At 42.9% G+C, this 12,125-nt stretch overlaps 1 long non-coding RNA gene across 2 annotated transcripts; it reads right to left on the reverse strand.

Moving 5' to 3' along the window:
• Window positions 1-447: 447 nt before the first annotated feature.
• Window positions 448-10,748, reverse strand: LOC144236320 (uncharacterized). Of its 2 annotated transcripts, none has more exons than XR_013336487.1 (3): window positions 10,679-10,748; window positions 4,978-5,113; window positions 448-711 (listed from the first exon to the last, which is right to left on the reverse strand). It is a non-coding gene; the product is annotated as an uncharacterized LOC144236320 (long non-coding RNA). The 2 variants fall into 2 exon arrangements; XR_013336486.1 differs by lacking the exon at window positions 10,679-10,748 and adding an exon at window positions 7,048-7,110.
• Between the last annotated feature and the right edge of the window lie 1,377 nt (window positions 10,749-12,125).

The following is a 12,125-nucleotide window of genomic DNA, read 5'->3' on the forward strand; positions in this document are numbered from 1 at the left end:
TGTATTTGCAGAAAGAAACACATGGAGTTCACTCTATAAGAAGGCAAAGTTTTCAGTATTTGAAGTTATTTCTTGCTTGAAAAAGAAGTAAGTTGGGTTTTCTTCCTGACTAATAAATAAAACAAAATCACTTTCCATATTCAGAAAAGATTTTAAAAGTGTAAGAAGAAAATAAACACCACTCATACTTCCATCACTCAAGTGACTGCTGTTAAACTTTAATGCATATGCTTCTACATATTTTACTGTCCATGGATACACGTACATATTTGCTTTGTTATTAGCTTTTACCAAATGACTGCGATGACTTCTGATGCCAACCATTCAGAATTAGCATAGACAGGATGAGGGCTTAGTCCTCCACAGTACTGCCTTCACTCCAGACACCTGCTGTAGGATTGGGGGTCCCCAGGCTGCTATATCTTCCGGTTTGATAATTCATGGGAATGATTCACAGAACTCAGAAAGTTCTATGCTTATGATTCAGTTTTATTATGGCCAAAATATAAAAATCAGAACCAGTCATGGGGCTCCTGGGTGCCTCAGTTGGTTGAGGGTCCAACTTCAGCTCAGGTCATGATCTTGTAGTTCGTGGGTTTGAGCCCTGTGTCAGGCTTTGTGCTGACAGCTGGGGGCCTGGAGCCTGCTTCGGATTCTGTGTCTCCCTCTCTCTCTCTCTCCCCTTGCCCTGCTTGCACTCTGTCTCTCTCTCTGTGTCAAAAATAAAATAAACATTAAAATAAATCAGAACCAGTCAAAGAAGAGACACATAGAGTGAAATCTGGGAGGGTCTCAAATGTGGAGTTTCTATGGCTCTGCTCCTGGGAGCCAGGATGTATTACCCTCCTGGCACAACCGTGTATGAAAATGTGCAGAGTACTGCTAACCAGGGGTGCTCACCCAGGCTTAGGTGTCCAGAGTTTTTACTGAGGTTTCATTATATAAGCATGATAGATTAAACGACTGGCCATGAGACTGAACTCAAACTCCAGCCATCCTTCCCTCCTAGGAAGATAAACGTTATCCAGGAGAATAGGCTGTAGGGTGAAGAAGCTTTAGGGGCACCTTAACTAATTTGTTTCCTTTATAAGCTTCCTTTTTATGCATGTACAAGTGTGGATTTTTTTCCCTTAGTGAGACACAATATAATTAGTGCATCTATAAATCAAAGGTATTATAAATTCAAATAAACACAGAATTTCATAACTATTTTTTCTCTTAGTATATTGTGAGCATTTTTCCACATCAAAATACTTCAGGGGAGCCTGGGTGGCTCAGTCAGTTGAGCGTTTGACTTCAGCTCAGGTCATGATCTCACAGTCTGTGACTTTGAGTGCCGTGTCAGGCTCTGTGCAGACAGCTCAGAGCCTGGAGCCTGCTTCTGATTCTGTGTCTCCTTCTCTCTCTGCCCCTCCCCGCACTCACACTCTATCTCTGAAAAATGAATAAATGTTAAAAAAAATTTAAAACAAACTTCACATTTGTCATGCTATATAATATTTTATTGCACTGCTGTATGATTTATTTAACCGATCCTTTATTATTGGACATTTGTGCTTTTTTCATTCCTATGGTTGTAACAAAGACTAGGATTCACGTGGTTGCATGTACGTTTTGCGTACTTGTCCAGTTGTTTCTCTAGGACAAACTTCTATAAGTGTAATTTGTGGGTCATGGTATATATGCATTTTAAAAATATGCTGCCAGGGGCGCCTGGGTGGCTCAGTCAGCTAAGCATCCACTCTCCGTTTTGGCTCAGGTCATGATCTCATGGTTTGTGAATTCGAATCCTGAGTTGGGCTCCATGCTGACAGAGCAGAGTCTGCTTGAGATTCTCTCTCTCCCTCTCTCTCTGCCCTTCCCCAGCTCATTCTCTGTCTCACTCTCTCAAAATAAATATATAAACTTAAAAAAATTAAAAAATAAATAAAAAGTAAAAAGTAAAAACATGCTGCCAATTCCCATCCCCAAAAGTTGTATCTATCCACTTCCTCTCCATAGTAGCTGAGTGCCTGGCTCCCACACGCAGGCCTGCCCTTGTCTTTATTATCTGTCAGTCTTCTGCCAATACTGATTCTAGCTCCCAGTATCCCATTTCAATTTGAATTTGACTATCATGTGATTACTTTTAAAATATGTTATTGGCCATTTGTATCTCTTTTATAGATTCCTTATTTGTGACCATTGTAGTTTTTAAAAAGTGGGTTGTCTTTTTTCTCATATGTATTATGAACATTTCCCCCCAGTTTTTTGGATTGCCTTTTAATTAGGACTTAAGTATTTAATTAACACATTGTCCTGCCACATTCAGACCAAAGGTAAATAGGCCCAGGTGATGGTCACAGGGAACTGCCCTCTGGGTGAGACAGGCTGGGTGGTGTGATGGCCCCAGGGGCAGGGCTGTGAGCCACGTGGGATCTGAACTCTTAGGTGAACTAGCATCCCACGCGGGTAGTAAGCAGTCCTGCCTTGCAAGACTAACAGGATGGGAGCTACCATCCCAGCCCAGGACTCTGAGACATGGTGATGCCATCTGGGATCCAACTCACAGTAGCAGATGCGCTTTGTAGGTCTGTGGGCCTCTAGCAGTGCCTATAATGGGGAAACATATCCTTAGTAATAAACCAGGTGGAAAGCTTGTGGTAAACGTGGTATCTGATGAGCTGGCATTCTCTTTACCCATTGGCTTCATTGGCAGTCTCTTCCCTGAAAGGGGAGTTTCTCTTCTGTATCTAAAGGCATCTAAACCTCACACAGGATGTTTTATTAGGAAATAGTGAAAATGTAAGAAGCCCTTACAAGACTTTTCTTTGTTGCTGAGAAATTGCTTTTGTCTACCTGTCTAAATCACCAAGGTACATATCTGTAAACCTTTGAAAGGGGCTCAGACATGTTGCACCCCAGGATCCTCTTATTCATAAAGAGAGACACTGTTCATTTTGCTCACAACATAGGTGACTTTGGATGAATCTCTGTTCCGTTTCTGAAAATTGATATTTCTATATTTTGAGGCCTCTACTTTTGATAAAACAAAGTCATAATATGTGTCTGTAGGTAATAAGAAAAGGAAACTGTCATTTATTTAGGGCTGATTGTGTGCCGGATACTGTGCTTAGCACTTTCAAATATGCAACCTCAGTTTTGGGGGAAGCAGCATTCATCTGACACCTTTATTTAGTTGGTAAGAGAGTATTATAAAATCATATAGAGCATTTAGAAGCAATATATCATATAAAAGCAATTAGAAAGGTTTTTTTAAGGTGTCACACTTAAAAAGGAGAGATAAGGACTGAAAATCAAACAAATTTTCCCAGTCGTTCAAATCAAATCACACTGCTGTTCCATAGATCCTTATGTATGTATGTATGTATGTTGTATGTAGTTATATATATACATATATTTTTATATAGTTATATATATTTATAGTTATATATATAGTAAAATACATGTGTATGCTTTGACTTCACCAGATCATAATGTTCCTCTTCATTCTCCTACAACTAACCTTAGCAACTACCTTTTTGGGGTGGTATAGATGACCACAAAGGTTTGGGAAGGAGGTAAACTGAATTAAATCTCCTTTTTTAATTTCTTACAACTGCAGAGCCAAAGGAGTGTCATTGGAATAGAAACAAGTCCCTGCTTTCAGAGAGGAGGCACAAAAATACAGTATCACTATTTGCTTTGTCCTGAATCAGCTCACAATGATTGACCTGGTAGGCAAAATGGCATGGGCACTCATCAGTAAGACTGGTGTTGGTTTTGGGGGCAGTTGTGGGGACAGAGCCCAGGACACCCCTGCGGTGCCCCTCATTGACATGTTTGTTACAGTGTGAGTAGGTCTGGGTGAGGGAAATAATTGAGAGCTTTAGGACATCAGCTCTTTACTAACTAGTACCTAACCCAAACTTTTTACAACCTGTATGAACATACCAGAGGATATCAGGCAAACATCAGCTCTGTTGGACAAGCTCCCAACCAGAATGACTTCTGGGTTTTAGAAAAGAACAAAAGAGGGTTCATTTGAATAGATGCTATAAGAAGCAAGCTCCTGGATGGAGCACTTAGCAGAATTCCCATCCTGGAGGTGGGTCAGTCTCTCTCTCTCTCTCTCTCTCTCTCTCTCTCTCTTCTTTTTCCTGAATGTTAATTCTCCTCTTTTTTTCTGCTGCTTGCTGCTTATCTGACTCTTACCTTATGCTACATGTATTTTTTCCCCCTAAGTGTGTGGACAGCCTTCTCAACTAGACGTTCCCTTGTGTTAGTTATCTGTTGCTGCAAAACAGTAAGCGTGTATTATCTCAGCCACTGAGGGTCAGGAATCTGAAAGCAGCTTAGTAGGGTGGGGCTAACTAAGGTCTCTCACAAGGTTGCAATCAAGCCATCACCAAGATTGCAGGCATCTGAAGGCTTGACTAGAGTCAGGGAATCAGCTTCCAAGCTCACATTCCTGGCTGTAGCAGGAGACTTACTTCCTGATTTCCTCCTTGTTCCTCACTGTGTAGGATAATATGGCCCCTCACTAGGAGGAAACATGGCAGACAACTTCCATGAGTGAGTGATCCAAGAGAGAACGAGGCAAAAGCCAATGTCTTTAATAATCTAGACTCTGGGGGCACCTGGGTGGCTTAGTCGGTTAAGCGTCCGACTTTCGCTTAGGTCATGATCTTGCGGTTCATGGGTTTGAGCCCTGCGTCTGGCTCTGTGCTGACTGCCAGCTCAGAGCCTGGAGCCTATTTCAGAGTCTGTCCCTCCCTCTCTCTCTGACCCTCCTCTGCTCACGCTGTCTCTCTCTCCCTCTCCTAGAAATAAATAAAAATATTAAAAAAAAATAATCTAGACTCTGAGTGACCTCATGACTTCTGCCCTATACTCTTAGTTACACAGACCAACCCTAATGCAGTGTGGGAGGGGCCTACATAGGATGTGAATAGTGGGAGACTGCATTATTGAGGCTCCTCTCAGAAGCTGACTTACCATGATCCTTCTCTGAAGGATGGCTGGCTAATCCTTTCACATCTTTTCATGGCCAATATGGGGAACCGTCTTGTTTGGTAGGAAGTGCTCATTGAGGTTTGTTGATGATAAAGAGATGCCGGGAACTCAATATAAGCTGGAATTTAAAAAAATACTCCAGATGATGAGGCATAATCACAAATATTTCCTAATAAACATAATAAATACTGAAGAACATTTTTTTGACTTTTCAATTGCTTTATATTAATGAAGTAAGGCTTGAGCCCAAGTAGGATACAATTAAATGTCTGGGGGAAGATCTGAAATGGGCTCTAACTGATTATTTCCTCCCTAATGACCATGGTAGGCATCAATTCTATTCAAAACCACCAGAAGGAAAGGCATCATTAGAGAAAGATAAACCTCATGAACATCCACATTATTCCAAATGAATGTATAGTAGGCCCTTGCCTTTTTTTATTCTCAAAAAACTGAAACTGAACTCCTTGGGAGAAATGATAAATCTAAATTCAACAGCCATTAACTAAGGATTTGTTGATTTATATAGACTTGAAGGAAGACATTATCTCTTCTACTAACTTTGTTCTCAATAAGTTCTTAATCCCCAAGACCAGAAAAAATAAAGTATTTTTAGAGTAAGCTTGGTATAAAAAAATTCCTCATCATTTTTTTCCACTGCTTTCCAATTTACAGAAAAATAAAGGCAAAGTAAAAATAATGACAGCTACCATTTATTGTGTGCTTCTACAATACCCTGTGCTGTATTATAAGGTAGATTCTTTTTTTTCTTCTTCCATGTTTCATGGTATAAATGGATGTAAAGTAATTTGCCTGAGGTCCTAAATGCAGTGTGTGATGTCCAGCTCTCTTAACTACTACCTTATCTATCATGGTCTACAGAAATATAAATCTCCCTTCAAGACCAAATGGCACTATATTCCAGAGTTTAATAAAACTGCATATGAGAAATGACTGGAAGTTATATTTTAAAGGATCTTACCTCTTTGGGTAAGTAAGGTGTCAATGTTTTAGAGAAGGTAACTATACACTGGCATTTCTTCTACTTGATACTAGTTTTACCTCCATAGAACATCCTTCAAAAGTAAGTGTGAATTACATAATTCTTATTTAATAAAAGTCTGTTTTTCTCTCTCTTGTTTTGAAGTTTATTTATATTGAGAGACAGAGAGCTAGAGCATGCAGAAGGGCAAAGGGGCAGAGAGAGAGAGGGAGAGAGAATCTTAAGCAGGCTCCATACCCTGTGAGGAACCCAATGTGGGGCTCGATCCCATGACGGTGAGATCGTGACCATATCCAAAATTGAGTCACATGCTCAACCAACTGAGCCACCCAGGTTCCCCCCGACCACAACTTTTTTTTTTTTAAAGCTTATGTATTTATTTTGAGAAGTCTCTTCTTCTCTTGTTAAGCTTGATGGTTTGTTTGAAATATCACAATAAAACTATATAGCTACAACCAGTTGTTATCAGAATTTGGCTTACAAGTGAGATGTGGGGTCTATATAGATTGAAAGTAAACTTTGTGAATAACAGAAAGGGAAAATGGAAGAGGGATAGACATTCACCAGCCTTTTCTAAACACACTGTTGCAATGGAGCAGGATATCTGATCTTGTCATTTCCACCACTTTGGAAATTGCCACTTAATCAACCCTTGACCAGTTGACTATTGTTTCATTCTTCAACAAATATTTATGGATCATGGTATGCTCAAATTATGTTGTGCCTCCAGAGCCTCTCACTCCCAGCCAGCCACAGTAATGCTCAGCAAAGAGCATGTATATGGTAAAGGTTGACGTGTGGGTGTCCTTTTGGGAAATGCCAGTTCTTACCTCTGAGTTTAAGGAACCAGTGGAAATATCTAGAAAATGCTTCCCTGAAAGGCATTCCTGCTTGTCCCAGCTGAGTTCCTTCTGTAGTCTTTTTTGAGATGTAAACTAATTCCCTGAGGCTGATGAGGGCTTGGAGAAGTCCCTGCTGTCTCTGGTCTAGGTCCCTAGTACCTTATGGGTAACAGCAACAGGATGTGGGACCAAAAAGGCCATACTTACTAACAAAGGCCTGTCTGCCTCCTGGAGACGTCATCTCTTCAGTGGGAGAACGTGTTCTTGGCACTCCATAAGCTGTTTCCATAGTCATTCTGATTTCCAGCATGCTGGCTCCTTGGGGTGAGCAGTGAAGAGTGAACCCCCGACCCCAGGAATTGTTGATCTTCGTTATTTTATGGCTATTCTAGAAGTTTCTTGATTATATAAAATAAACAACAGGTACCCTCAAGTGAGCACTCACTATGTGAGAGGCAGGCTGGGTGGTGACTGAGTGTGAGGGCTCAGGAAACCCACCACTAGTTCACCACTAACTTAGTAGTTGTGCTGACTCATGCTACTATGGTTCAAGGCCTCAGTTTCTTCATCTCTAATGTGGGGGTAAAAAGAGGATCTGCCTCATTATGTGGGACAGGGGCTCCTGGGTGCCTCAGTTGATTGAGCAGCCAACTCTTGATTTAGGCTTGGGTCATAATCCCAGGGTTGTGGGTTGGAGCCCTGAGTTGGGCTCTCTGCTGAGCATGGAGCCTGTTTGAGTCTCTCTCTCCTTCTGCCCCTTTCCCCTACTCACACTCTTTCTCTATAAAAAATTAAAATTAAAATAATTTAAGGGGAACCTGGGTGGCTCAGTCCATTGAGCTCCTGACTCTTGATTGTAGCTCAGGTCATGATCTTATGGTTGTGAGATCAAGCTCCGCATCAAGCTCCATGCTGAACATGGAACCTACTTAGGATTCTCTCTCTCTCCCTCCCTCCCTTCCTCTGTCCCTCCACTGCTCATGCATTCACTCTCTCTCTCAAATAAAATATAAAAAAAGAAAGAATCAATTGGGATGATATATTACAAGAGCTGAGAAGAGTTCCTGGCTCACAGCAAGTGCTTGATAGATGTTAGTGGTGTTTATCCACATGGCTGGGTGCATTTTATTCGATCTCCACTTGGTGAGTGAGGTATTCTGATGATTCCATTTCACAGATGACAAAACTGAATTTGGAAGGAATTCAGTTACTGGCCAAAGGCAACTACCCTTGGTAGTAAGTGGAAGAGGAGAGATTTGAATCAGAGCTATCTGACTCCAGAAGCAAAGTTCGTCATGAAGACATCACCCTTCCTCACAGTGCTATACCACAGTGGGGTGCAGATATGTGGAAGAAAGGATGCAGTGCTTACTAATAGGCCAAATAGGCTTCATTTGTTCCTCCCTTCCTTTATCCATTCACTCATTCATTCGTTCAACACATATTAAGCATCTGCGATGTGCCAGGTATTGTACTGGACATGGGGGAGGAGTAAGAATGAGAAATAGAGAGCTATTCCTGCCCTCAGAGAGCTCATAGAAGGTCAACAGAGATAGATCTCGATCACACACAAATCTGTAAGTGTGCAGATTCACTGATGAATGAGATAGAAGGGCAAGGTGCTATCCTAGTGCGGGATCTTTCTTCAGGAGTGGCATTTGAGCTGAAATCTTAAGGAGGAGGAGTGCCAGGCAGAAGACACCAGGAGAGAACAGAGCCTATGTGGCCAGGAGTCCTGTGGATTGTCTGTGGCCTGTAGAGAAGGCCAGGGAGGCTGTAGCTCAGTGAGAGGAGGGTAGGGATGGGGTTGGAAGGGGAAGAATGGGCCATACAAGGTCGGGCTTTAGCCTTGTAAGGACTGTACTCTTTAAGTGTATTGGTTTATTTGTTTTAATGTTTGTTTATTTTGAGCGAGAGACTGTGCATGAGCAAGTAGGTGAGGGGCAGAGAGAGAGGAAGATTGAGAATTCCAAGCAGGCTCCACGCTGTCAGCACAAAGACTGTCACAGAACTCAATCCCAAAACCCTGGGACCATGACCTGAGCCAAGATCGAGTCTGATGCTCAACCGACTGAGCCACTCAGGTGCCCCTCTTTAAGTGTTTTAAGTACAGAATAGCTATAGGGATAACTTTGGGGTTTCTATAGGTTCATTCTGACAGAAGCCTGGGGAATGGTTTGGAGGAGCACCACGGGACAAGCTGAGAGACCAACTGGGGTCCTCAGCTTTCTGCTCATCAAAACCTTTGTCGTCTGCAGCTTCTCTCCCAGAGAAAAAAATTCTCAACATCCAAATCTCATCTTTGAGGTCCCTGGGAATGTTAAAGGGGCCCCCTAAGTTCTGGTCAGCACCTCCTCCTTTCTGGGTCTCCCCTGCGAGCTGTTTCTGTCGACGCAGCTGTTCCCTTATGCCCTGTTCCTCTGACCACCTTCCTCTCCTCTCTCAGCCTCCCTGTCCTTACCCACAGCCACTTCTCTTTTTGTAATAAAAAAGCTTTACAATGCTGTCTTCCTGGCAATTCTTCTCCATTAACACCAGAATTAAGGCTCTTCATTTGATTTATCAGGGGACTAATGTTTCATCCTCACATTTCCGGAATTAAAAGCATTTTAATAAATGTTATTTAATATACCAGTGAAGTACAAAATATCAAAATAGTTTAACTTCTGAATATGAAGCTTTAACTTTTCCTTAGAGTGAAAAAGAAAAGTATCACCAATGAGAATCTCCTTGCCTCAACCACACTCTTGTAATCTGCAATTTCATTATCATCATCTCACGTGTTACACTGTGGCATAGTTGGGAGGAGGGGAATGAATTGGTGGTCACAAACCAAATTCAAAATTGCTTTCAGAGAGGGGTTAGCAAGCCCTCTGGGGCAGAGTCATCATTCTCCCACTCAGTGCCTGGGTCACCTCTTCCCCATGTTGTCCTGAGGTATGGATTGTGAAGCAGGTTGGCCTTACTTGATTCTAGAAAGCAATAGACAAGGGTTCATCCTCTGGCTTAAGATAAGCATCTGTAGAGGCTTCTGGATGGCTCATTGTTAAGCATCTGACTTTGGCTCAGATCATGCTGTCATGGCTTGTAGGTTTGAGTCCTGTGTCAGGCTCTGTGCTGACAGCTCAGAGCCTGAAGCCTGCTTCAGATTCTGTCTCCTTCTCTCTCTGTCCTTCCCCTACTTGCACTCTGTCTTTCTCTCTCCCTCTCCCTCTCAAAAATAAATTTAAATATCAAAAGAAAAAATTAGCATCTGCCAAAAATATGATTTCTTTGACTACATTTAGAAATGAAAATGATGTGTGTTTTATTGTTTGATCTGAGTATGACATCCCATGGCGACTATGGGTTTCATTACCCCAGCAACAACGTCTACTAAATGTGACATTTCTGAATATTATCCCAATTTGAGGAATTCTGACAAGGGGCTCTGGAATTATTTTCCAAAGCATCCCCCACCTCCCCCTCAGTACACAGACAGCACTGCCCATTTCCACCTGTATATTGACCATGGTACAGAGAAGGACTTGATTCTTTCTACAGTAGGTAAATAATCAACAACACATGGCCACACACGTCTGCACTGAGACAACTTGGTGGATGTCCTGCCTGCCCCAGCCAGGGTCCACCAAGGCTTTGGACATACTGTACCCTGCATCTACTGCCTGAGCAGCAGATGGCCCAGGTCTCTGCAGCTGTACTCATGACCTCTCTAGAACTCACTGCTTTTTGTTATCTTGGCCCATGGCTCTCACCTTGACCCATCTCTGGTCTTCTGCATTTGGTGTTTGTCCACAAGCTTCCTGTGTTTGAATCTCCCCTGGGGACTTTGGCTTACCTTGACTTTCCCTCTGGCTGGGCACTGGCTGTTTCACACCACTTCTGGTAAAGGAAACATCTTGTTCTTGCTGGGAATAGAACCTTCTCCTCATTGACCCCCCCTCCCAACCCCCATGAACATTGTAGGCCAGCTGGTCAGTGCTCTCTGCCGAAGGCGGAGTCAGCAACATTTTCTAGCTTTAGGATACTTCTGAGCTAATTCTCCTTGTCCTAACAGCCTAGTGCATAAGATTACCCAGGGTGTGGTATTTTTTTATCTATGGTTCTCAAACCAGAGGCTGCCTCAGAATTCTCTGGAGGGTCGTGAGGATAGATTCCCAGACCCCACCCCAGAGTTTCTGATTCAGGAGGTCTGGTATGGAGCCAAGAATTTGTATTTCTAACCAGTTCTCAAGTGGCGCTTCTGCTCCTGCTCAGGTATTTGAGAGATAAGCAGGCAGCCAGTCAGGGGAGGAGAGAAGGCTGGCCACAGCCCTCTGTGACCTACATTGGGAGCTGGTCACCTGGCACGCAGACACAACATGAGCCTCAGGGCAACTTTCAGTAACCAGCTAAAGGTGGTGGAGGGGGCAGCCTCTGGAGAGGAGGCTGTTTTGCCTGGCCTAAACAAGGAACCACCTTTACTGTGTAGCTGGAAGGCCATAAAATGAACAAGGGCTTTGGAGTCAAACACATCTCAGTCAGAATCCTGCCTCTATAACTTAAAGTTTAGGTAGCCTCTCTCGACCCAGAGAAAAGGGTAAAAGCATCTAGCTCATAAGGTTGCTGTGGGGCTTGGATGAGACATGTCCAGCTCCCAGCTTAGCCAGTGTGTGTGTGTGTGTGTGTGTGTGTGGAGCTTATTAAAGGATAACTGGTATTATTAATAGGTCCAGAGAGACGTGTCCCTCAAATCTCACCTTCTGGTAATGACTAGGAACAAGTGAGGGGTCTCGGTGGAAGCTCTGCAAATGTGTTCTATCCCATCATTTTCTCACCCCCTGCCGCGTTTCCATTAGGAGACTTCTGACAAGGCCCTGGGAAGAAACAGAAACCAAATGACAGTAATGTCTTCACAGTGCTGGGAAAAGGAGAGAAAGGAAATGGGGAAAAGGAAACCACAGCTAACTGTGTGCCTTCTGTGTTCAGCCTTATGCTCTTTGAGGAAAGCATTGTTTCCATGTCACAGGTGAAGAAACTCAGGTTAAGGAATTTGCTGTAGGGAGAAGCAGAGCTCTTGGATTAGCTCTAAGCAATCTCGCTTTAGAGATGAGAAAACCAGAGAGGTTGGTAACTTGCTCAAGGACAGGTTTAGCGGCCAGTGGCTGAGCTACAAGTCTCAGCCTCTAAAAACTGGGCTTGCCACACTATATCAGAACTTCCTCCTCACTCTTTACCTGAACAGTTGAACCAGGAGAAAACGTGCGAAGGCCTTTGAGCTCAAAAGAACATTTTTGGTTTCGTTG

The sequence above is a fragment of the Crocuta crocuta genome, unplaced genomic scaffold, assembly GCF_008692635.1.
Source record: "Crocuta crocuta isolate KB4526 unplaced genomic scaffold, BGI_CrCroc_1.0 scaffold24, whole genome shotgun sequence".
NCBI classification, from domain to species: Eukaryota; Metazoa; Chordata; class Mammalia; order Carnivora; family Hyaenidae; genus Crocuta; species Crocuta crocuta.